The sequence below is a fragment of the Triturus cristatus genome, chromosome 2_1 (assembly GCF_964204655.1).
Source record: "Triturus cristatus chromosome 2_1, aTriCri1.1, whole genome shotgun sequence".
NCBI lineage: Eukaryota > Metazoa > Chordata > Amphibia > Caudata > Salamandridae > Triturus > Triturus cristatus.
In genome coordinates, this window is record NC_140581.1 from 415,431,240 (window position 1) to 415,455,066 (window position 23,827).

Genomic DNA, 23,827 nt, shown 5'->3' on the forward strand with positions numbered 1-23,827 from the left:
ATTTGTAGACTTCTTCCTGGGGCCTTTAGTGAAGACTATGCCCACTTACCTTCAGGACACAAAGGCGGTTTTACAGTTATTACCGGACATCAGTTTTGATGTTGATACGGATTTTCTCGTCAGTTTTGACGTAGAATCCCTCTACACTTGTATACCGCAGACGGAGACACTTACAGCCATAAGAAGTCTGTTGGATGACAGGGCTCTATAGTTGAGTTCACCAGTTCCTTTTTTCATGGAATGTGCCAGGCTGGCCTTGACTGAAAATGTTTTCAAATTTGAGAACCGGATTTATCTTCAGATTTCCGGTACTTCAATGGGCAGTGTTTTCACCCCCAGCCTGGCTAACCTGTATGTACACCTATTCGAACAGAACTGTGTACTCAACACAGATAATCCGTATCGCCAGCGTATCATTGAGTGGAAACGTTACAGTGATGATATTTTTGTCATCTGGAGAGATGATCTAGACACACTAAATGCATTCCATGGGTGGTTGAATATCCAGAACAATTTTCTTAACTTCACCATGGAAGCAAGTAAGCTGAGTCTACTGTTTCTGGATCTCCGTATCTTTCCATTTGACAATGGCTTTGAAGAACCCGAATAACCCACTTACTGGGTCTCGGCAGCAGGGGAACCGCCCAAGTCTTCCATACCCTCCATACGTAGTAAAAGGAGACACAGGAGCCTTCGTCTGCAGGAGGAACCCAGATTTATTCAACTAGCCCGGGCTATGGAACAGAGTCCCAAGCTAGTCAGAGACAAAACCCAGGAGGCTGCTGCTTTACTCCGCAGCTTACAAGCCTTTTATACTTTTTCATTGCAGTCTTTTGGCTGTTAGTCCATTGTTCAATCAGGGCAGTGTTTGCAGTTGATAACCAGATCCAGACGATGTTTGTAGGTGGTGACCTGGTCAAGGCCTGGTACACAAATCATTGTTCACTCAGTGTGATCAAAGCTGGTCTTGCAGGTCATTGTTCACTCAGCTTGATCAAAGCCAGGTCTTTCAGGTCATTGTTTAATCACCCTGATCAAAGCCGGTCTTTCAGGTCATTGTTTAATCACCCTGATCAAGGCCCTGCAGACAGACCATTGTCCAGATAACCTGATCACGGTGTCAAGGATGTTTACCAGGCTGGGAGCAGGAGATGGAAAACAAATCATTTACCCAGGGCTTGAGTGTCTCATGGCTTTCTGTTGAACTGCAAAGAACAGTGGGGTTGGGTGTGCGACAGTTCCTGGGCAGAAATGCAGGCTGCAAGATGGTTTTTGTCATGTCAGTTAGAATTTTCCCAGGCATCAGCAGAAACGACCAGGTGGGTCGTGTGGAAGTGTTTTGACACAAGATGGAAATGAAAAAACAATGGAGTCTCGGTACAAATTATGCCGATCAGAAGAACACTTTTCCTCAGACCCTCCTTTTGCCATTGAGTGGCAAATACTTTAAGAAATGTCAATGTTCATAAGGCTATCTGTTTCTTGTTGGAGCATCATCATCATATTGGTGTTGTGAATGTTAGAGGGTGGAGGTTTGATGGTCTGGAGACACATTGTACAGAGCACTGGCAAGCACTGAAAGCACAAACAGCAGGAGACCAGAACAGCTACTCCCAAGGCAAGGAAGATGAGGACCCTCCACCCCCACTGGGAAAGGAGGCCCCAGATCCAGCCTGTGAGGGACCAGTTGTCTTCATCCAGATGAATTTCAGAAGAAAGGCGATGCAGACGTTGGATGGCATTGTATACTGTAGGTGCGTTGTCTGGAATGTACACACAGCAGCTGGAGCCGATCAATTTACACACACCACCACGATCAGCAAGGATGACGTCAAGGACCATGCGGTTTTGGAGCGTTATAAGGCGGTCCGCCTGTAGCTCTGCAGTGATGTTGGAGAGGGCCCCAGCTGTTACTGTGATGGTGGCCTCAAGGACCCTGGTCAGTCCTCGTATAGCGCGACTGTTCGCCATGGGGCCCCAGAATGGAAGGAAACCTTTAAAGAAGTCCCCGGCTTCCTGGCTTGCTGTATCCTCAGCTGATATGACGCCCCTACGTGAGCGGCGCAGAGCGCCCTTCATCAACAGGTGGTAACCTCCATGGGTAGAATATGTTGGTGGAAGGAGGAAGGCCAAATAGAAGGTACCAGACCAGTTATGGGGGAGCCAAGTGTAGGCGGCTGTGCCACAGATAAAATAAGTGTTGGGGGATACCACCAGCTTTGGAGGAGATGTAGAGTTTAAAGTTTTAGTGATATCACAAGTACTAGTACCAACTTTCTTAGTTCCTAGGCCATGGATACAGACACGGCCAGGCACTTTTATGACATTCAGAGTGTTTCGTTCATCAGGCAGTATCCTTCTGGTGCGGAATCTAGAAAATGTTTGTCGAGTGGTTGAGTTGAATACTACCATCTCACCGAGTTCATCTGGTGGTAGTAGCAATGTGGATGAGCTGGTCGGGCAAAAAGGAGCATTGGCATTGCCAGATCTGTTCCACCAGAAGTCATCCCGAAATGTCCCAAGGACAGAATTGGCAGTATCATTGACAGTGTAGGCCTCCTGCATCAACATCCACCATGCAAGACAAGACCCAGAGATGGAAAAGGGGTAGGGAAAGAATGGGACAGGGTGTATCATGGAATGCGGCATCAGTCCACAAACCCAGCAGTTGGAAGTGTTCATGATCAGCTGATGGTGATGCAACATTTGGATGAAGGTGTTATTGAAGAATTCTGCACGGCGGGGTAATTCGTGGGCTGCTAGCGTGCAATACTGGTGCTCTGCAGGAGTCGGTGTAGGAGTTGGTGAGGTAACAGAATGGTAGATTAGTAACAGCCAACCAAGGATAGACAGGATGAGGGAGACAAACAGCATCACTACGGTGGCCATGAAGCATTTACTATGTCGGAGACTGACATATTGTTTCTGGATTTGGGTGTTTTGGACGGCAGACATTGTGCTAAGCCAGGGACCTCTAGTGGCTGTCTGTGATTGGTGGTTGCTTCACTGGGTGCAGGTGCCAAGGGCCCTATGGCGTACCTTAGTCTGACACACCAGCACTACTCTCAGCCGGGGAAGATCACAGCCCTACAGCCTATAGGCACTTGGCGAAGTCAAGGGCAAGCCTTCCCTCGGGGCGCAAGTTATAGCGGTCGGAAGTAGGGACAGTATGGTCGGGAAACAATTGTTCTTGGTGTTGAGCAGAGTTAAGGGAGGGTTCCACCCTTCCTTTCAGTATGCTGTCACTCTCTGCTTCCGTAGATGTAGAATGCAGTCTGGCATCGCTGAATGGGACAAACGTCAGGAATGTTTCTGTTTCTGAGTCTCCTTGTCCTTCCCTCACCCACTGATCATAGGGGAGGGGCAGAGGCACACGCCTGTAGTGAGACAAATGCACCCAATTCTTCCGACCTTCTACTTTCATGGCGGTGCGGGTGGCCAGCAACACCTGACGGGGCTGTTTCCAGCGGGGCTCGAGGCTCTTGGTCCGTTGAAAATTTCTCACTAAGACCCAATCACCAGGTTGGAAGACGTGTCCTGGGCCCTCGCTTTTGTCAGGTATGGCCTCATGCACCTGGTGATAAAGAGTACGAAATGTATTAGTTAGACTGTACAGATAATCAGTTAATACAGGGTATTCAACATCAGCATCAACCCAAGAGACACCCGTCTCGGCTACTATTTTGGCCATTTTAGTTTTAGTTTTTAGGATGCCATTGTACACCTCCACTAGACCTGCTGACTGGGGGTGGTTAGCTGCATGAAATTTTTGTTTTATACCCAATGCTGTACAGATATATTCCATAATCTGAGCCGTAAAGTGAGTCCCGTTGTCACTCCAGACCAAGCGGGGCAAACCAAATCGTGGGAGGTACTCTTTTAATAGCACTTTGGCGGTAGTGATAGCGGTGCAGTCTTTGACGGGGTAGGCCTCCACCCATCGGCTGAAGGTACAGACCACCACCAGGACATATTTCAAATTGTTACATCTGCCCATCTGGATGTAATCCATTTGGAGGACTTCAAAAGGGAAGGTAGGAGGAGAGAATCCTCTCTTAGGGGTAACTGTGCCTTTTCCTGGGTTATACATTAGGCAAACCATGCATGTTTTAACCAGCTTTTCAGCATATGCTGGTATCTTAGAGTTGTTCCATGTAGGCTCCAACAGTTTACATATCCCTTTTGCACTAATGTGAGCAGGACCATGGGCCATCGTAACTACTGGTAGCACATGACTGTCAGGTAACATCCATTGTCTTTCCATAGTCGTACGGACCCAGCAACCATCAATTCCCTCCTTTGCTAATTGCTCCTTCCACACCCTTAGTTCCTCAGGAGTAGTATGGGACTGAATATCAATCACACTCTGTACTGTGTTTTCAACCATGCCCTCGTCTGTCACCCACCTAGCGGGACCTCCTACATACATTCCTTCCCTTTTTCTAAGAGCTGTTTGTCTGGCCGTCTGGTCAGCCAGGGCATTGCCTTTCCCAACATCATCTGTCACTTTCTTATGGGCTTTACATTTTATAATGGCTACCTTTCTGGGGAGTGTCAGGGAATATAACAATCAGTGAATTAGGGGGCCATGTTGAATCTTGGTCCCATGGAAAGTAAGGAAATGTCTTTCTTTCCATAACCTCCCGAAGTTGTAGGCCACCCCGAAGGAATATTGGCTGTCAGTATAAATATTCACCGTCATCCCTTTGCTTATCTCACAGGCTCTAGTGAGGGCCACTAATTCTGCTGCTTGAGCAGAGCACTGCGGAATCTGAGCTGTTTCTACTACTTGCCCTAATGTCGTGAGGGCGTAGGCGGCTGAGGTGTTACCATCTGGCCCTCTGAGACATGATCCGTCCACATACAGTGTACCTTCTGGTTCTGCTATCGGGGTATCCTGTAAGTCAACCCGTCCCTTTGTCTCCTCCTCTGTCCTTAATATGCAGTCATGTGGGTCTAAGTGGGCATCCTGAGTATCCAGTGGGAGTAATGTGGCGGGGTTTAGTACAGTGCATCTTTTGATGTTAATGTGGCTGGCAAAGAGTGTCAGTTCATATCCTGTGAGACGTGCGCTAGTGAGGTACTGTGTCTTGGTGTTATTAAGGAGGGTATCTACAGAATGGGGGACCATCAGAGTCAGGGGGGAGTTCATGACGATCCCTGCACTATGATGGACCATGAGGGCGGCCGCAGCGGTCGCCCGTAGGCATCCTGGGAGAGCCCTTATACAGGATCTAAGGTGGCTGAAAAATAGGCATATGGCCGATGGTGACCACCGAACATCTGGGTCAAGACAGCGCATGCACAGCCGTCTGTCTCATGTACATAAAGAAAAAAATGTTTGCTATAATCAGGAGTACAGAGGACTGGAGCAGTACACAGAGCCCTCTTTAAATCTTGGAAGGCCTGCGCATGCTCTCTAGTCCATGGAAAGGAACTGTCTGATATGTCTTTAGTGGTGAGGGCAAGAAGAGGTTTGACCATGGCCGAAAAGTTGGAAATACAGTATGAGGTTAGGCCTATGAAGCCTCGCACCTGCTTTTGTGTTCATGGGGCCGTCATAGCATTGATAATGGCTATACGATCAGCGGTGAGCTGCCTTCCCTCCTTCGAGAGGAGATGACTTAAATAGGTCACCTTCTCTTGACAAAACTGAAGCTTTTTCAAAAAGACTTTGTGATTATGGAGGGCAAGGTGGCGTAACAAACAGAGAGTAGCTTCTTTACATGCTGGGGCAGAATTTGCAGCAATGAGGAGGTCATCTACATATTGTAATAGTGTGGAATTATCAGGGAGTTCCAAGGAATCTAGTTGACTTTTTAGGGCTTGACTATAGATACTGGGGCTCTCGGTAAAACCTTGAGGGGCGCGGCAGAATCTAAAGCTCCGCCCACCAAGGGAGAAACCAAAAAAATGTCTGCTGTCAGGATGTATAGGAATACTGAAAAAAGCATTCTTCAGGTCTATGACAGAAAAGTGCGTGGCGTCAGAAGGGACCATCGTTAAGAGGGCTGTAATATCAGGGACAACAGGATATTGAGAGATTGTTATTTTGTTAAGGGCTCTTAGGTCAATTACAAATCTGTATATTTTAGGGGAGAGAGCATCTCCATTGGTCTTTTTAAGAACAGGAATAATGGGACTGTTACAGATATTGCCACGTGTTTCCTCCACTACGCCCTTGCCCATCAATTCAGATATTATTGTCAAAAGGGCCATTTCGCCTTCCGCGGGTAGTCGATACTGCCGAAGGCGGGGGAGAAGTGCACCTGGCTGGATGCGTACCACATGAGGGGATATGTTGAGACACCCTACATCAGTGTCTGATGATGCCCAGAGGGAGGAAGGTAAAAACTGCAACTCTGGTGGGATGGGCCCTGAGGTTCTGGACTTTTAAGAGTCCAGAGGTGTCAGGGAAACAACACCCGAAGACCCCTGAGTTCCTCCTGTCCCGGTGCACAAATAAACAGAGACACGGGCTTCTCGATGGCGGCGTCAAAGACCAAGGTTTATTTACTGCAGGGACACAGAAATCATAGGAACCACACAGAGGCAGAATCTACGAGACTGTTCAAATTGTATTAAGTGGGTTACTCTTTAAATACATGCAAAATGTCTTTGGGCTACATTACACGAATATTTCTCATGCCTAACCCGGTATCCCAAACAAACAGTAAATTTGACATCAAACAATAATTAGTCGTAGGTTTTCGGTATTCGATCAAGTCCTCTCGACAGTTTTCCATTCTTTGCCCGATCCTCCCCATCATAAAAATCGTAACCTCCCCATTGTAAAAGCCCAGAAGGTAAGGAGCAGAGCCAGGTGCAAAGGATTGAAATGTAGGATAAGAGGTGTTTATGGATCATAAACGGGCATGGCTACCGTCTTCGGCCTTTCAGTCAGGACAACGGACACGAGAACCAGTATAGCAGGACTGGCCTTAGGCAAGGGAGGCAGCTTGATTCTGCCTAGTCATGCAGCGTCAACCTTTCTCGGGGCTCAAGCTTACGTGTCCTTAACAAGGTGACTCTGCCGAGGTCATCGTCCGTTCATTGACTATGTGAGGGCAAGAAACAAAATGGATGCCGTAACTAAAATGGATGCCATGACTTTAGTGACAGAATGCCCTATTTTCCAGTGAATTCATGTTAGTTGCGCAGCGAAAACACTGTCATGTATATAATGGATCATTTGCGGTTCATTGGTACCAAAATCGTGTCAGTACTACGATACCGAATTCACGGGTTCGGATCGCTACAGAACCTCAGACCGTCCTTTTGCCCTTACATAGGCAATAACTCACTCTATGTCAGAGTCCATCTCTATGTTCATCAGGTCACTGATGTGTTGTTGGAGCATTACTCTATCCCGTGGCGTATCTCTAAAAACAGGTGGTCTTCTTACGCATGTAGAAATGCAGAGATTACATAAGGCAGGACCACACTGAACAATAAGACAGCACGAAAATAAAAATACTAACGCAACACCAGTGACTATCAGAACCTTCCATCCCCAAGCAGACAACAGGCTCCAGAACCATCCCATTAATGACCAGTCATCTTCCTCTACATGAATAGAGTCAGAAATCTTATGTAACTTAGAGTTGGCCTTGTATACTGTTGGCGCATTATCTGGAATAAAAACGCAGCAACTTGATTGGATCATCTTACATACTCCACCTCGATCTGCAAGTAACACGTCAAGGACCATACGGTTCTGTAACGTCATGAGGCGATCCGCTTGAAGCTCAGCTGTCAGGTTACTAAGAGCACCCGCCGTTTCAGTGATAGTGGATTCAACTACCCGTGTTAGTTGACGTAAGTTTCTACTGTTGGCCATAGGCCCCCAGAATGGGAGGAAACCCTTGAAAAAGTCTCCTGCTTCTTGGCCAGCAGTATCTTCTTTACTGAAAACACCTCTCACAACTCTAGTTTTGTGATAGTCCGGTGTAGCAGTATATGTCGGAGGTAACAATTGAGCGATGTAACATGAGCCTGAGAAGTCAGCAGGCAGCCATGTGTATGCTCTGTCTTGACAAACAAAATAGGTGACCTTGGTGGGGTACGACCCAGATCGGAGTTGAGCTCTTACGTTTGTTCTCACCCAGAGTAATGCCATATTCCGTAACATTTCAACCCATGTAAACTCGCAATTCATCCTTGGGAATGAACGGAGTATTATTGACATCTCTCACCATGTCAGTGATTCCTTTTACCAAGGCTCTATTAGCAGAGTTATACCGGGTGGAACGCGGAGGTCGTGGAGGATAGGTCTCTAGGGCATAAGCGAACATGGTCTGAAATGCCCAGAATGATCCATTATAACTAAAAGGCAGAACCAAATAGGGGATGCCTTTGTCCATGGTATGTGGTATCAAACCACACACCCAGCAGTTTGTTGTATTAACCACTAGCTGATGTTGGTGCAAGAGTTGAATGAAAGTGTTATTTATAAACTCAGAGCGTCGAGCTTGCTCGTGGGCAGGAAAAGGATGGAAAGAATGAAGAGAAACAACAGTCGGAGAAACAGGAGCATGGGGAGATATTGTAGATGCAACAGGTGTAAAGATCAACTGAATACCAAAAATAATTCCGCCTGCCAAAGTTATTAAAACAATTAGAAGTGTCAGAGTACATTGCATTAGAAAACATTTGCTATACAATATGTCATATAGCTTTGTCTTGTGCACATTTATGACATTAACCCTTCGTAATTCAGGAAGCTCCATCTTCTACAACCGTTCGCAACGGATGGTTTGTACCTGTCAAAAACTTGCCTCTGTTTATCCTGGGAGTTCCCAAGACAAGCAGAAGAAACCGACCTAGTGTCTGATTCCTTGCAAATTAAAACAAGGCACACGTTACGACCCTACGGTAACCCAGATGGCAAGGTGAGAGAAATAATAAAAAAGATAAAAATTTTGAGCAAACTTCCTGACTGAATGGAATGCAGTAAGATCAAAACAGTTTTCAAACAGAATGGTAATTATGCAATGCCATTAGTTCATAACATGAGAACGTAGATTATATCTGCACTTTCCGGGTCTTGTCTGGTCTTGAAATAGCTGGTCTACAGGTGCGGAAATGTTCGACTCCACAGGCGACAAATGTTCACTTTGTACAGTACTTGGTTCGGGATTCAAAGGAGTAGTTGCTGCTGGGGTGTCAAAGTTCTGTGTTTCCGTTCGTGGGTGGTCCGTTATGTACTCTGCATCACTGAAAGGGATGTGCCTAGGAACAGGTTCTGTCTCAGATATACCAATTCCCTGTCTAACCCAGTTATCATAGGGGAGTAGAAGAGGGACACGCTTCGTATGGCTGGCGTGCACCCAGTTTTTCCTTCCAGCTAGGCGTACTGCAGTTCTTGTTGTGAGGAGGACCTGGAACGGACCAACGAATCTTGGCTGGAGGTTTCGGGTACGTTCAAAGTTCCGAACCACCACCTGGTCGCCTGGTTTCAACGTGTGGCCTGGACTCTCCGGCAATTTAGGCAAGGATTCGAATACCTGTTGATGAATAAGGCTCAATTTAGCAGTCAGATCATGAAGGTAATCAATCAATATTGGGTATTCAATCTGTTTGAATTCCTTTGGCCTAGGGACTCCCCAAACATTAGCAGGGCGGCCGAACACAATCTCATATGGGCTAAGCCCTACTCGAGAGTGTACAGTCGCTCTGGTGGACAGTAAAGCTAAAGGCAGTGCGTCTGGCCAAGAGAGACCAGTGGAAGCTTGAATTTTCGCAAGTTTCAGCTTCAGGGTGCCATTGTACCCTTCAACCAAACCCGCTGATTGTGGGTGATTCGCACTATGGTATTTTTGGGAAATACCCAGACCCGCACACACACTCTTCATAACTTTCCCTACGAACTCACTTCCATTGTCCGACCAAACAATCCGTGGCATACCATACCTGGGGAAGTATTCTTTGAGGAGGATTTTGGCAGTGGACATAGCAGTGTTGTCCTTTAACGGATATGCCTCAATCCATCTCGAGAAGGCACAGACTACCACTAGGACGTATTTGAGATTGTTACATCTATCCATGTGGATATAGTCCAACTGAATCACTTCAAAGGGACAAGAAGGGGGAGCAAAATGGCCAGTTGGGGTTGGGGTTCCCTTGCCAGGATTATGAATCAGGCATACCATACAATTTTTCACCACTCTTTCTGCACACTTAGTAATTCCATCGTTCTTCCATACTGGAGCTAACATTTTACAGATTCCTTTTGAACTGATGTGCGCTGCTCCATGCGCCATCGTGACTACTGCAAGTACATACGCATCAGGTAACATCCAACGCTGCTGCTCAGACAAATCGACCCAACATCCACTTGAATCCATTTTACCCGTTTTCTCCTTCCATTCATTCTTCTCATTTTCAGTTGCTTCATTCTGGATTGTTTTCACACTTTCAATCGTATTCTCACACATTCCTGATTCAGCAATCCATCTTGCAGACGTTGCAACATACATTCGGCTCGTCATGTTCTTGGCCGTCTCTTTGGCGACCTCATCAGCAAACGCATTTCCACGGCCAACATCATCCGTAATCTTCCGATGTGCACTGCACTTCACAATTGCAACTTCATTCGGTAGAGTCAGGGATTCCAATAGATCGCTGACTAGCTGTCCATGTTGGATCTTAGTCCCATGGGACGTGAGAAAACCTCTTTCTCTCCAGAGACGCCCAAAATTGTGTGCGACGCCGAAGGCGTACTGGCTATCAGTAAACACATTCACTCTCTTTCCCTCAGCTAAAACACACGCTCTTGTTAATGCAATTAATTCTGCAGCCTGGGCAGAATTCTGACTTACTCTTGCAGTCTCAACAATCGTACTCAAGGTCGTAACTGCATACGCGGCCGTCACATCACCATTCTGTAATTTGAAACAAGAACCATCGACATATAAAGTGCCGTCTGGATCTAGTAACGGAGTGTCTTTTAAATCAATCCTACCTTTTGTTTCTTCCTCAGTTCTGAAACAACAATCATGGGGCTCTGAATCACTCGACTCTTGAGTAGTCGGCAACAATGTTGCTGGATTCAATATGTTGCATCGCTTGATCTGAATATGACTTGCCAAAAGCGTCAGCTCATAGCCTGATAGTCTAGCACTGGTGAGGTGCTGAGTTTTCGTTCGATTCATGAGTGTATCCACAGCATGTGGAACCATGACTACTAACATGTTGTTCATGACTAGTCCAGCAGACTGTCGAATAGACACTGCAGCTGCTGCTGTAGCTCTCAAACAACTTGGCAACGCTCTGGCTACCGGATCTAATGTGGATGAGAAATATGCACAAGGCCGCTGTTTGTCACCAAATTGTTGCGTTAATACACTCAAAGCACAACCTTCTCTTTCATGGACATATAGAGTAAACGGCTTACTGTAGTCAGGAGTACCCAACACAGGAGCTGAACACAGCGCATCACGTAAGTCAGAGAAGCTCTGTTGACATTCATCAGACCATGGCAAAGGGCTTGGAACACCTTTTCCAGTCAGGGCTACCAATGGTTTCGCCATAAGAGAAAAATTTGGGATCCATTTCCTACAGTATGACGTAATACCCAAAAACGCACGCACTTCTCTTTGTGTGCTTGGTACAGTCATCTGTGAAATTGCTTTGATTCTCTCTGGGGTCAACCTTCTTCCCTCCTTTGACAAAAGATGACCTAAGTAGGTCACTTCTTGGCAACAATGTTGCAGTTTAGAAGGTGACACCTTGTGATGTAAGTCTGACAAATGACGTAATAAAGAAATTGTAGCTGCTTTGCAAGTTTCCTTATCATCAGCAGCCAGTAAAAGATCGTCTACGTATTGGATCAGAGCAACACCATGAGGTAGTACAAGGGCATCTAATTGACTCTTTAATGCTTGGCTGTAAATTGAAGGGCTCTCACAATAACCTTGTGGAGCGCGTTTGAACCTGAAGCTGCGACCTCCTAAGGAGAAACCAAAAATGTCTCTACTTTCCTCGGCTATGGGAATGCTGAAAAAGGCATTTTTCAAGTCGATCACTGTAAACCATGAAGCTGAGGCAGGAATCAACGTCAGTAATGCAGTGATATCTGGGACTACAGGAAACTGTGGAATCACTATTTTGTTAACTTCTCTGAGGTCAATCACAAATCTGTAAATTGGAGGTTTGGAAGGGTCAGTACGTTTCAAAATCGGCAGAACAGGACTATTGCAGACGTTCCCTCTAGTTTCCTCAATCACATTTTTCTGTATCAAGTCTTTCACAATCAATAAGAGTGCTCGTTCACCTTCATTCGAAATCCGATACTGTGGGATTCGGGGGAATTTTACATTAGCTTTCAGACTTACCACATAAGGGGGAATTTCCAAGAGGCCTACATCGTTAGGACCAGTCGTCCAAAGAGTATCAGGGAGAGAACGCAGCTCCGGTGGGAGCTTATCCATCGACATATACATTGGAGAGATGACTCTTTTGCCTAATGTGAGCTGTACTCCTGAAGGGGAACAGTACAGTGTCGCATGCAGGCGTTTCAACAGATCTAAACCAAGCAGATTCTCATTACAACCGGTTGTTAAGATAAGGGGTGCTTCTAGTTCGCATGGCCCAACAGATATTGACAAAGGACTAGAAACAGGATTGTGAACAGGGGCGCCTGAGAAACCTACTGAAGTGTTCGTTAAGCCAGACAAAGGTGCGCCAGGGAGTTTCACATGCATAATTGAACTTTTTGCCGCACCAGTATCCAACAGAAACGGTTCGACCACGCCTGAGGTAACTACTGCGACATAAGGTCCATTCTGATCAACTGGAACTGATACTACTCCCTCTCTTTGCCTGCGGCTGTCCTAGTGCTCGCTTCTTTGAATCTCCTCATTATGGTCATAGTAATCTTCAACATGGTACTGTGGAGATCTACCTGATTGCGCAGATTGTGCATTTCGCTGATCGAAATAATTCGATTGGCGATCGGCCTGTGGTGTCATCGTCCCACGTCCTCTACCTCTAGGAGCTTGCATAAACCCTACATTACCTCTCTGGGCTGGGACACCACTAGTTTGTGGGTGCAGTACTGGACACTCATTCTTATAATGACCCTCCTTTTTACAATAAGCACACTGATTCCATGCTAACTGTTGTCGCGGAAAACTATAATTAAATCCTTGGGCCGTCCCTTGCTGGAATTGTGGTTGTGGCTGAAACTGGGGTCGCTGCCGTAAATCTGACTGATTCGAACGAGGCGGATACGCCTGTTGCAGAAGAACTCTAGTCTTTAAATCTTTTGTTTTCTTTTCTGACTTTTCCTTCTCTTCTTTCTCTCTATTCTCGTAATACTGAGCAGTTGCAAGTATCTGTGCTGTTGTCGACACTGCCCATGCACTTTCAGAATCCTTTAACTTGTTACTAAGCTCAGGTAGTAAATTAAATACGAACTTGTCGACAAACAATCTCTGGCCTCCCTCAGTACTCATATCTTGCCCACTGTGGTCTACGAAAGTCTCTTCAAATCTAGTAAAGAAGTCAGAGACGCTTTCGTCCTTCTTTTGCTTGCATGCCGATAATTTATCCCAATTGACTCGTAACGCTGGCATCAGCGTTTTCATTAGAGTAATTATTCTGCCAGGTAAAGCAGCAATCAGAGGTTCAGGTTTAGCACCGCCAATTTGTTGCGCATCTGCCGCTATAATAGCTGCCCAATCACCTCCTAAGGCGACTGGGTGGTTCTCTTGCCGAATTTTGGCCCATATAGGCTGTGGCACCACATTACCAAATAGCATTTCAATGTCTGCTAAATTCATGACACACGCTTGAACTGTTTGCGTTAACTCTTTGTAATAACCAGCAGGATTTTTACGTGGGTCTGGTAATGCTTGTTTTACGGCTAATACTTCGGCCCGTTTCCAAGGGATGTGTATCCACACTCTCTGGAAATGTGCCGGAGCAGCTGCAATACCCAAGTTCCCATCAGCTGCAACTGCATCACGCCATATCGGTGGAACTTCCCTCATCGGATATTGACCTCGTTTCTTCCTAGTAGTAATCGGTGAACCATCAGGGTCTCTTGTCACTCGAAGAGGGGACTCATCCCTATAAGCTAAAATCAGTTCTATCGCTCCCCTTACTTCTGAACCTATCACCATTCCTGCGGCAAATTTCTGTTGAATATTTATCAGGTCAGAGGGGACGGAGTCTAAATCATCATCTTCCCATTCTTCACGTACAAGAGAACACATCACGTCAAAAACATAACGTTGGGTTGGTTCATTCCATTGCATAAAGGTATCTAACACTCTTCGTGCATCATACTTCGCAGCTTTCGACATCCACCTAAGAGCTGTCGAATCTAACGTGTCTCGTTCCTGGGGACCAGGAAACTGGCTACGTCTCTGTATAGAGTCAGAAACGGGGGTCCCAATTAAAGACCTGTAGAGAGGAGTTAAGATATTAGTTACAGAGTCGGTTATTTTCCGACGAACGGAAAGCGGAGTCAGAATGTTCACAGGGTTCGGGGACAGAACAGCTGAAGCAGATGAAATAGTAAGGGTAGGAGTAGCAGGTAAAGCAGTTTGCGAAACGACAGGCAAAGGCGGAACGGGCGCCCCAGGAAGAGGGGGTGCCGAAGGAACATTAACCACGGGAAGGATAGGAGCTGGAATCAAAGGAAGTGGAGCAACTATTCCAGGCTGACCAGCAGCTGGCTGTACAACAGGTGGTAACTGTGGTACTGTAATACCCTGTGCATACGGTGGGGGTGAATTCAACAGGTAAGACAACAGAGGATCCTTTTCATGATCCTCCATCGGCTTAGTTGGACAAGATGGCAATACAGGGTAACATTTATCAATTGCCAAATTATATTTTCTATTCTCCATCTCCATTGCTTTCTCAGTCTCGTTGACATGCAGCTGCCTAGCAGACTCCATTAAAGTCAACCCTTTCTCTTTCTGTTCTTTCTTCGTTTTCCTAATTTCTCTCTGTTTGGCTTCTTTGCGCCATACGCGAAAAGAATCAAACATTGCCGGCCGGGCTTTTTTCTTGAACAACTTCATTTCTAGATTGTCTAGTATTTCCGTTTCGAAACTACCATGCGGTGGCCAACTAAGGACACCATCTTTTTTGGTATAACGGACCCATACTTCATTATACGTAATAGGACCAACACCATGTTTACAATAGAGCTCATATGTAGGAGTTCCAATCGGAGGAACCAAACACGAATCCTCCAACCGGGAATCCCCGTTGCAACGTAACCAGGACAAAAAACAGTTACTACTGGTAGTCATGACAACAAAGACAAATTCTAACCAAAACACGCAGAGAACTTAGGCCTACCAAAATGAACCAATACCAAAACAAAGATTATCTAAACAAGAGCAACCAATGATAATCTACGAATTAAACCAAAGCAACAAGGAACAACCTAACTGAGCGTAGCCCACTTAATACTTAACTGAAATGTGGAAGACGTCACCAAGGAGAACCCGTCTACGTCTCGCCGTACTAAGGTCTGCACCTCGGGTCCAAGACAGGGCGACAGTCAAGGCAGCGGTCCTCTGTAGCCGTCTGGGAACGGGAACCCTCGTGGAAGAGATCGTCGGGCCACTTTTACGACATGCAGGGATCGATGAAGCGGGGTACCTCCCTCCGGAATCTTCACACGAAACTTCTCGAACTTTTTCAGGCTTTGGACCGGTACCGGATGACGTCGCCCCACGTTGGGCGCCAATTTGAGGTTCTGGACTTTTAAGAGTCCAGAGGTGTCAGGGAAACAACACACGAAGACCCCTGAGTTCCTCCTGTCCCGGTGCACAAATAAACAGAGACACGGGCTTCTCGATGGCGGCGTCAAAGACCAAGGTTTATTTACTGCAGGGACACAGAAATCATAGGAACCACACAGAGGCAGAATCTACGAGACTGTTCAAATTGTATTAAGTGGGTTACTCTTTAAATACATGCAAAATGTCTTTGGGCTACATTACACGAATATTTCTCATGCCTAACCCGGTATCCCAAACAAACAGTAAATTTGACATTAAACAATAATTAGTCGTAGGTTTTCGGTATTCGATCAAGTCCTCTCGACAGTTTTCCATTCTTTGCCCGATCCTCCCCATCATAAAAATCGTAACCTCCCCATTGTAAAAGCCCAGAAGGTAAGGAGCAGAGCCAGGTGCAAAGGATTGAAATGTAGGATAAGAGGTGTTTATGGATCATAAACGGGCATGGCTACCGTCTTCGGCCTTTCAGTCAGGACAACGGACACGAGAACCAGTATAGCAGGACTGGCCTTAGGCAAGGGAGGCAGCTTGATTCTGCCTAGTCATGCAGCGTCAACCTTTCTCGGGGCTCAAGCTTACGTGTCCTTAACAAGGTGACTCTGCCGAGGTCATCGTCCGTTCATTGACTATGTGAGGGCAAGAAACAAAATGGATGCCGTAACTAAAATGGATGCCATGACTTTAGTGACAGAATGCCCTATTTTCCAGTGAATTCATGTTAGTTGCGCAGCGAAAACACTGTCATGTATATAATGGATCATTTGCGGTTCATTGGTACCAAAATCGTGTCAGTACTACGATACCGAATTCACGGGTTCGGATCGCTACAGAACCTCAGCCCGGACAAGTACTTATAGGAAGCTGCGGTGGGAGAAATTGTTAGGGATACACCTTGGGGACTACATGATATGGTCGCATACAGAGCTTTCAGTAAATCCATGCCTAACAAGTTTTCACTGCAACATGAAGTAAGGACCAAGGGAGCGTCAACATGTGCAGGGCCAATATCAAGAGGGAGGGGTTCAGAGACAGGGCTGGTCACAGGTGTTCCTGCAAAACCCACGGAGACATTCATATTGGCAGAAAGGGGTGCCTCCGGGACTGACAGACGTGCAATAGAAGACCTGGTGGCCCCAGTATCCAAAAGAAAATTCTGATCGTTCCCCACAGCTGACATTTGAACATACGGGTCCCTTTGATCCACTGGAATTTGCACTCTGGTAATACCCCTTTCCTGGCTGTCCTATGCTTGGTAGGACCCTGTCTCATCAACTTCGTCATAATCATCATTGTAATAAGTGCGTGTGGCTTCGTACCCATCAAACCTATTGGCCGGGCGCTGCCGGACGGGGGCATCATCCCGGGGCCTGCGTTCTTTATCCTGTGGATGGGGCGGGCCATGGTCCCAATCGGCCTCCCCTCCCTGGGAGCGCGAGGCCGAGTCTTCCCTGGTCGGATGTTTTCAGCTAACACGGGACACTCATCTATCCAATGGCCGTACCCCTTACAATAAGCACACTGATCTGTTTGGAGGGCTCCCGTACATTGAGGGCTGGAGGGGGTAGACTGGCGAGCCCTCGGAGGGAGTTGGGGTTGAGGTCTGAAATTCCCGCGGGCATCAGCACCTCGGGGATGGTAAGCCTGCTGCAGAAGTGCCTTAGTCTTAAGATCCCTAACCTTCTTACTTTCCTTGTCTCTATCTTCATTCTCCCTATTCTCGTGATATTGTGCCATAGCCAAGATACCAGTCATAGTTTGGGCAGACCACGTACTTTCAACCTTCTTAAGCCTGGCGGAGATCTCAGGAAGCAAGTTGCTGACAAACTTATCGACAAACACTGGGCCAGAACCTGGGGTCCGGGGATCCAAACCACTATGTCCCTTGTATTCTGTCTCGAAACGGATAAAGAAGTCAGCCACATTCTCATCTTTTCGCTGCCTACAGGCGTTTATTTTATCCCAGTTAATGACAGTTTCCGGCAAAAGTGTTTTCATAAACGTCATTATTTTACCGGGGAAAGTCAGGATGGCAGCTTCTGGTTTAGTCCCTCCTACCCTTGCTTCTTCCATAGCCTCTAGGTCAGCCCATTTACCTCCCAATGCCACTTCATGGTCAGTATGTCGAATCTTGTCCCAAATTTCAGTGGGGACAACCGTACCAAAAAGTAAATCTATATCCTCAAGAATGAGAGTACCTGCATATATAATCTGACCTACTTCTCTGTAAAAGGCAGCCGGATTCTTCCGGGGATCTGGTAAGTGTCCTTTTAACTGTATTACTTCTGACCTTTTCCAAGGAACATGAACCCAAAGCCTGCGCCAGTGTGCCTCAACAGCCCCTCGGCCATTATTTTGGGCATCGGTAAGTGCGTTAACAAAGACAGGGCCCGCCTCTCTCATTGGCATAGCTGTTTCTAGAGGGGAAAAGCGGTCATATCACGGTAAGCCATTAAAGTAGACATAGCGCCAAACATCCCCTCTCCCTGAACATCGCCTCTTTTTATTTGTGACCTAAGGTCCATTAATCTGGTGGGTATCTGCATAAGCGCATTCTCAATTCTTTGCATGACCAGGGTACACAAGTATTCAGCCCAGGTGGTCTGTTCCATAATCGTCCACTGGGAAAAGGTGGACCATATTTCTTTAAAGGTATAAATATTCCCGTTATTTATCCAACATTCACACTGTTGCTTCTGCAGGTCATTTTCTCGAAGGGATGAAAAGCTGACTGCAGAGCGCAAGGAGGCCAGTCGGGGGGAATTCAACAATTTATATAGATCCTGCTTAACTGTAGACCACGGGGAAGTAGGGAAAGGGAGGGTAGGGGTAAAGCCGCAGGGGTTGGGCGGATGGGGACTTATTGTCATTCCCGCAGCGAGGACTGGGTTAGCGTGCGTGGTTGATGTCATAGGAAAAATAGGGAGGGTCATTGTGACAGGGACAACAGTAGGAGGGGCAGTGGAGGCAGGAGTGGGCTGTGGCGGGGGGACATGCGGGGTGTGAGGCGTCAGGGCAGGGTACATTGGGGCATATGCAGGCGGGCTTTCTAGCATGGTATCAAGTAAGGAATCACCTTCTTCTCCCCCTTCCATATGGCCCTTTCCTTTCTCCTCACGAGCTGGATAACATTTTTGTACCCGGGCCCCATGCTCCCTATCGGCTATTTCTACCGATTTTGTCATTTGATTTTGTAAATTTTTTCTGGCGTGGTCGGCAATTGACATACATTCTTGTTTTCTGTCTTGAGCCTTCTGCTTTCTAGCACTCTGCTCTATCTCTTTCCTCCAAAATCGGACAGATTCAAACATAGACGGGCGCGTTTTTCTTTTCATTAATTGTTCCTCTAAGTTGGCGAGAACTTGGGAATTAAAGGAGCCATAAAGTGGCCACTGTAATTCCGCGATGCTTTGTTTCGTATATTTTACCCAGAATGAGGAAACCATTATGCCAGAAGGACCATGTTTAACATACATTGTATGGTCAGGGGTCCCTTCAGGAGGAAGCGGACAAGCCGCCTTCAGCTGGGAGTCCTGCGTACACATACAACAACATAATTTCTTGAACTTACTACTGACTGGCATGCTTGTTAACAGATAACAGACACCAGCGGGTTTTAAAACACTCACCTCACTTGCTTGGCTTTTGCAAAAGTCAATAACAGCAGAATTATACAGAACAGACACCAGCGGGTTTTTAAAAATTCACCTCGCTTGCTTGGCTTTTGCAAAAGTCAATAACAGAATCATACAGACTTGGTGGGTGATCAGTCCACCCTTACCTTACAGGGGTAGTTCTCTTCTGCAGACGTAGGGCTGTGTCCTGCTCCAGAAATTATTTGTTAGGGGACTCCAGCGAGAACGCGGTCATGTGGCCCAGACCGGGTGGGGAAGAACAGCGGGGCGAGTCGTTCGGCTTTACCAGATTGCAAGAATCCCTCGGGTAGGGCGCCTCCGTCGGAGTCTCTCCATGCACCTCCTCACATCCACCGGGCCTGACCTTCCTGCTCGTGGAGTCCCTATTCGTGCGCCATTTGAAGAACTGGAATAACCCACTTACAGGGTCTCGGCGGCGGGGGAGCCGCCCAAGTCTTCCATACCCTCCATACGTAGTAAAAGGAGACACAGGAGCCTTCGTCTGCAGGAGGAACCCAGATTTATTCAAATAGCCCGGGCTATGGAACAGAGTCTCAAGCTAGTCAGAGACAAAACCCAGGAGCCTGCTGCTTTACTCCGCAGCTTACAAGCCTTTTATACTTTTTCATTGCAGTCTTTTTGCTGTTAGTCCATTGTTCAATCAGGGCAGTGTTTGCAGTTGATAACCAGATCCAGACGATGTTTGTCGGTGGTGACCTGGTCAAGGCTTGGTACACAAATCATTGTTCACTCAGTGTGATCAAAGCTGGTCTTCCAGGTCATTGTTTACTCAGCTTGATCAAAGCCCGGTCTTTCAGGTCATTTTTTAATCACCCTGATCAAGGCCCAGCAGACAGACCATTGTCCAGATAACCTGATCACGGTATCAAGGATGTTTACCAGGCTGGGAGCAGGAGATGGAAACCAAATCATTTACCCAGGGCTTGAGTGTCTCATGGCTTTCTGTTGAACTGCAAAGAACAGGGGAGTTGGGTGTGCGACAGTTCCTGGGCAGAAATGCAGGCTGCAAGATGGTTTTTGTCATGTCAGTTAGAATTTTCCCAGGCATCAGCAGAAACGACCAGGTGGGTCGTGTGGAAGTGTTTTGACATGAGATGGCAATGAAAAAACAATGGAGTCTCGGTACAAATTATGCCGATCAGAAGAACACTTTTCCTCAGCTTGGCAAATGAACTTTATACCAAGCCGATGGCCAGAAATTCCATCCTATCATATGACAGTTTCCACCCTAATTCCCTACGGGATGGACTGCCTTTCGGACAGTTTCTGAGGCTAAGACGTAATTGTTCCACGGTTGACAATTTTAAGAAGCATGCGGACACTTTATCTCAGAATCTCCAAGAGAGACAATACCCTTCCCGGTTGATTCGGCGTTCGTGCAAACGGGCATCAAACAATAACTGGGATGCCTTGTTGGAAGCCTCTGTACCCACAACTCCTGCAAATAGACTGACTTGTGTAAACACGTTTAGCACTCAATCAAATCAAATTCAAAAGATCATTCGTAAACACTGGTGGATTTTGAATGTGGGCCTTGTACAACTGCCACCGCTACTGTTTTCGTTTAAAAGAAGTGCTAATTTGCCTGACACTTTAGTGCATACACGCCCTAGAAACACATCAGCTGCACCACTGAACACACTATGGCAATTGACACCTGTTCAAGGGCATTTTGCATGCGGGAGTTGCGCTGTGTGTCCACAAACCAAACACACCACCGAGATTAACATCGGTACTTGTAAACCCTGGCGTCAAACTAAACACACAAATTGTAATAGTGATAAGGTTATTTATCTTATCACGTGTCCCTGCAACAAAAGATATGTGGGGATGACGACCAGGAAAGTCAAGCTGAGAATTATGGAACATAAGAGCACCATTAGGTGCAGGAAACAATCGACTCGCCTGACTAGTCATTTTGTCGAACTTAACCATAAACCGGATGAAATCTCTTGGACTATTTTGGAACAACCATTTATTCCCCCGCATGTTACGGATGCATTAACCTTCTTATTCAAAAAAGAACAGCGCTGGGTGTTCAAGTTACACAGTGATGTATTTGGGTTAAACGATGCCATCCCTTGGGCTTCCCTACGCTAAACGTATTTGGCTACTATGTCCCACAGTTACATACTTGATCTGATTTTCAAACATTGAGATCTGTTGACAGATCAATGTTATGATTTGACTTTTTAGTTTCTAGTCACCCATTCTTTGCTTACTATCATGGATCTGTGACCACTTACTGCCAGCTGGGTGGTTTTATCCCTCCTTGTTCTTGCTATAGTGATCCGTTGATGCCCCGAGGAGTGTGATCTCTCCCCTCCTTTTGATCTCTGTTACCCATGAATATGGATTCATTATCCATTGCATTTTTCGTATTTTTCTTATTTCTTTCTTTACAGTATGATACCTATATAAGGATCTTGTGGCTAATTAATTTTTAGCGTTTATGACAGCGCAGAGATGTATAGCAATATTTGCACACTCACATCTGTGTTTTTAAAATTCATTTTTTGCCGAACTGTATTGAATTAGTCATACCACGCTAATTGCTGTGGATAACTGTGTAGCTATCGACAAACTCGTGCCACAGTTAATCTAGAGGCTCGAGTTTGGCAGATTATACTACATTTCCCAGCACATTTGAGTTTGCCCCAGTGCAGGCTCCGTAGCTTGAAGCTACTGCACTCCTATCATGTGACGAGTTCGCTCTTCGTCAGGTGATTCGACGGACTGGTGGTGTTTAAAAAGTCACGTATTGTCTTTCGCCGCTACCGCTCGGTACGATCAGGAAGACCGACGTGCAGGTAAGCGGGTGTTTTACAATTGATTTAATCCTCTAGTAGCTGACATTTGCGGGTTCATGTATTTGACCCATGATTGCGTTATGCCTTTCGTATCTTTACTATCTTTAACTTTGCTAGATGGCATGACGTGATTGTATCAGCTGTTTCTATATTGTTTGGGAGCAGTACATTTCAAACGCCTTACGTTGTTTGTAGACGCTGAGTACCAGCCGCTCCACTTTGTTCGCTACAGTGTTAGGGATGACGGCTAAGTCACTGACCGCATCTCGCGCTGCTCTCTCAGCTTGAGTAGCGGTGCAGCATGTTCCATGCATTCTGAATTGACAATAGCACTTATTATTTTTACGGTGTACTTTTGCCTTAAAATACTCTCCCGTTGATCAGTCATGATGATGTTTAGCTTTTGTTGTTTGTGTTGTGGCAAAAAAAGATTTTATGCCCAAAATATCTTTTATGCCACCAGAAGGAATGAGGCTTGTTATGCTGGCTTCTTCCTGTTTTTAGTTCTTCCCCTCTTTTGTGTTTATTTCTGTTTAGAGCGCTGTCTCACGCTCTGAGTCGTCACCAGGAGCGTTGGAATACATCCCCGACTAGATGCGGGTAAGAAAACCTGTGTGTGTTTTCTTTATGACAACTGGTCATTTTCTAAGTTGTTAGATACTATTGAGGGCCCTGTTTGCAATGCAAGTATATGACTCTGTTTTGTTCTCCTCTTTTCCTTTTCTTTTAACAGGGGTTGTCTGCGTATCCCTACAGTATTGCTCACTCTATTAACAGCAGGTACATCTGTAGGTTGTATCGTTCAATTTGACTCTTTTGCACTTTGTATATGAATTTGATGCAGTAGTACTGTTTTGGTCCTGAAGAAAGCCGTGATCACAATGTTAGATCATTATCGGCTGAAACATGTTGACCATGTCCGTCATTAATGTGCTTATAGATTTCCTATGCACATGTACTCTGGTTTTATTTTTTGACACCTATAGATACTGAACAAACAAAAGACCCCACAGCCGACTATCGTTGCGCACATCAATGTAAAAGTCCCATAAGTGTAAAACTCCTGTGCCAGACGTCTCCGTGATCTGCTGCGGATAGGTCTCACTGGGAAGCCCCAAGAACAAACTTTTGAAGAAAAATGGAGGCGGCACCAGGAAAGAAGTCACAAGTCTGTATACGTCAACTTATTCAAAATTAATCCTTTTTATTCTTCTTCATATTTCATTTGGGAACACATAAGACAACAGCCAACGCGTTTCGTCCCATTTAGTGGAACTTCATCAGGGCATAATAAATTATCGATTTCAATAAAGTTTCCCTAGTATCATCCAAAATACGGATCATCCAATAGTGACCAATGGAAGGTGAGTATAGTATAGAATGTCGCATTCTTCCCGGACTATGGGTAGGTTGTCAATTTCATTACACTGTTTATACACACTGCACATTCTTTACACTTAGTCATACCACACCTTAGGTAGATTCTTCAAGTGTTAGGAGACCTTAACCTCTGTAGATCTATTTCAAAACATCCGCAAGCTCCTCCTTCTTTTGACACTAGAAAAGGAGTTGTAGCTCCCTAACTGCACTAGGTGCG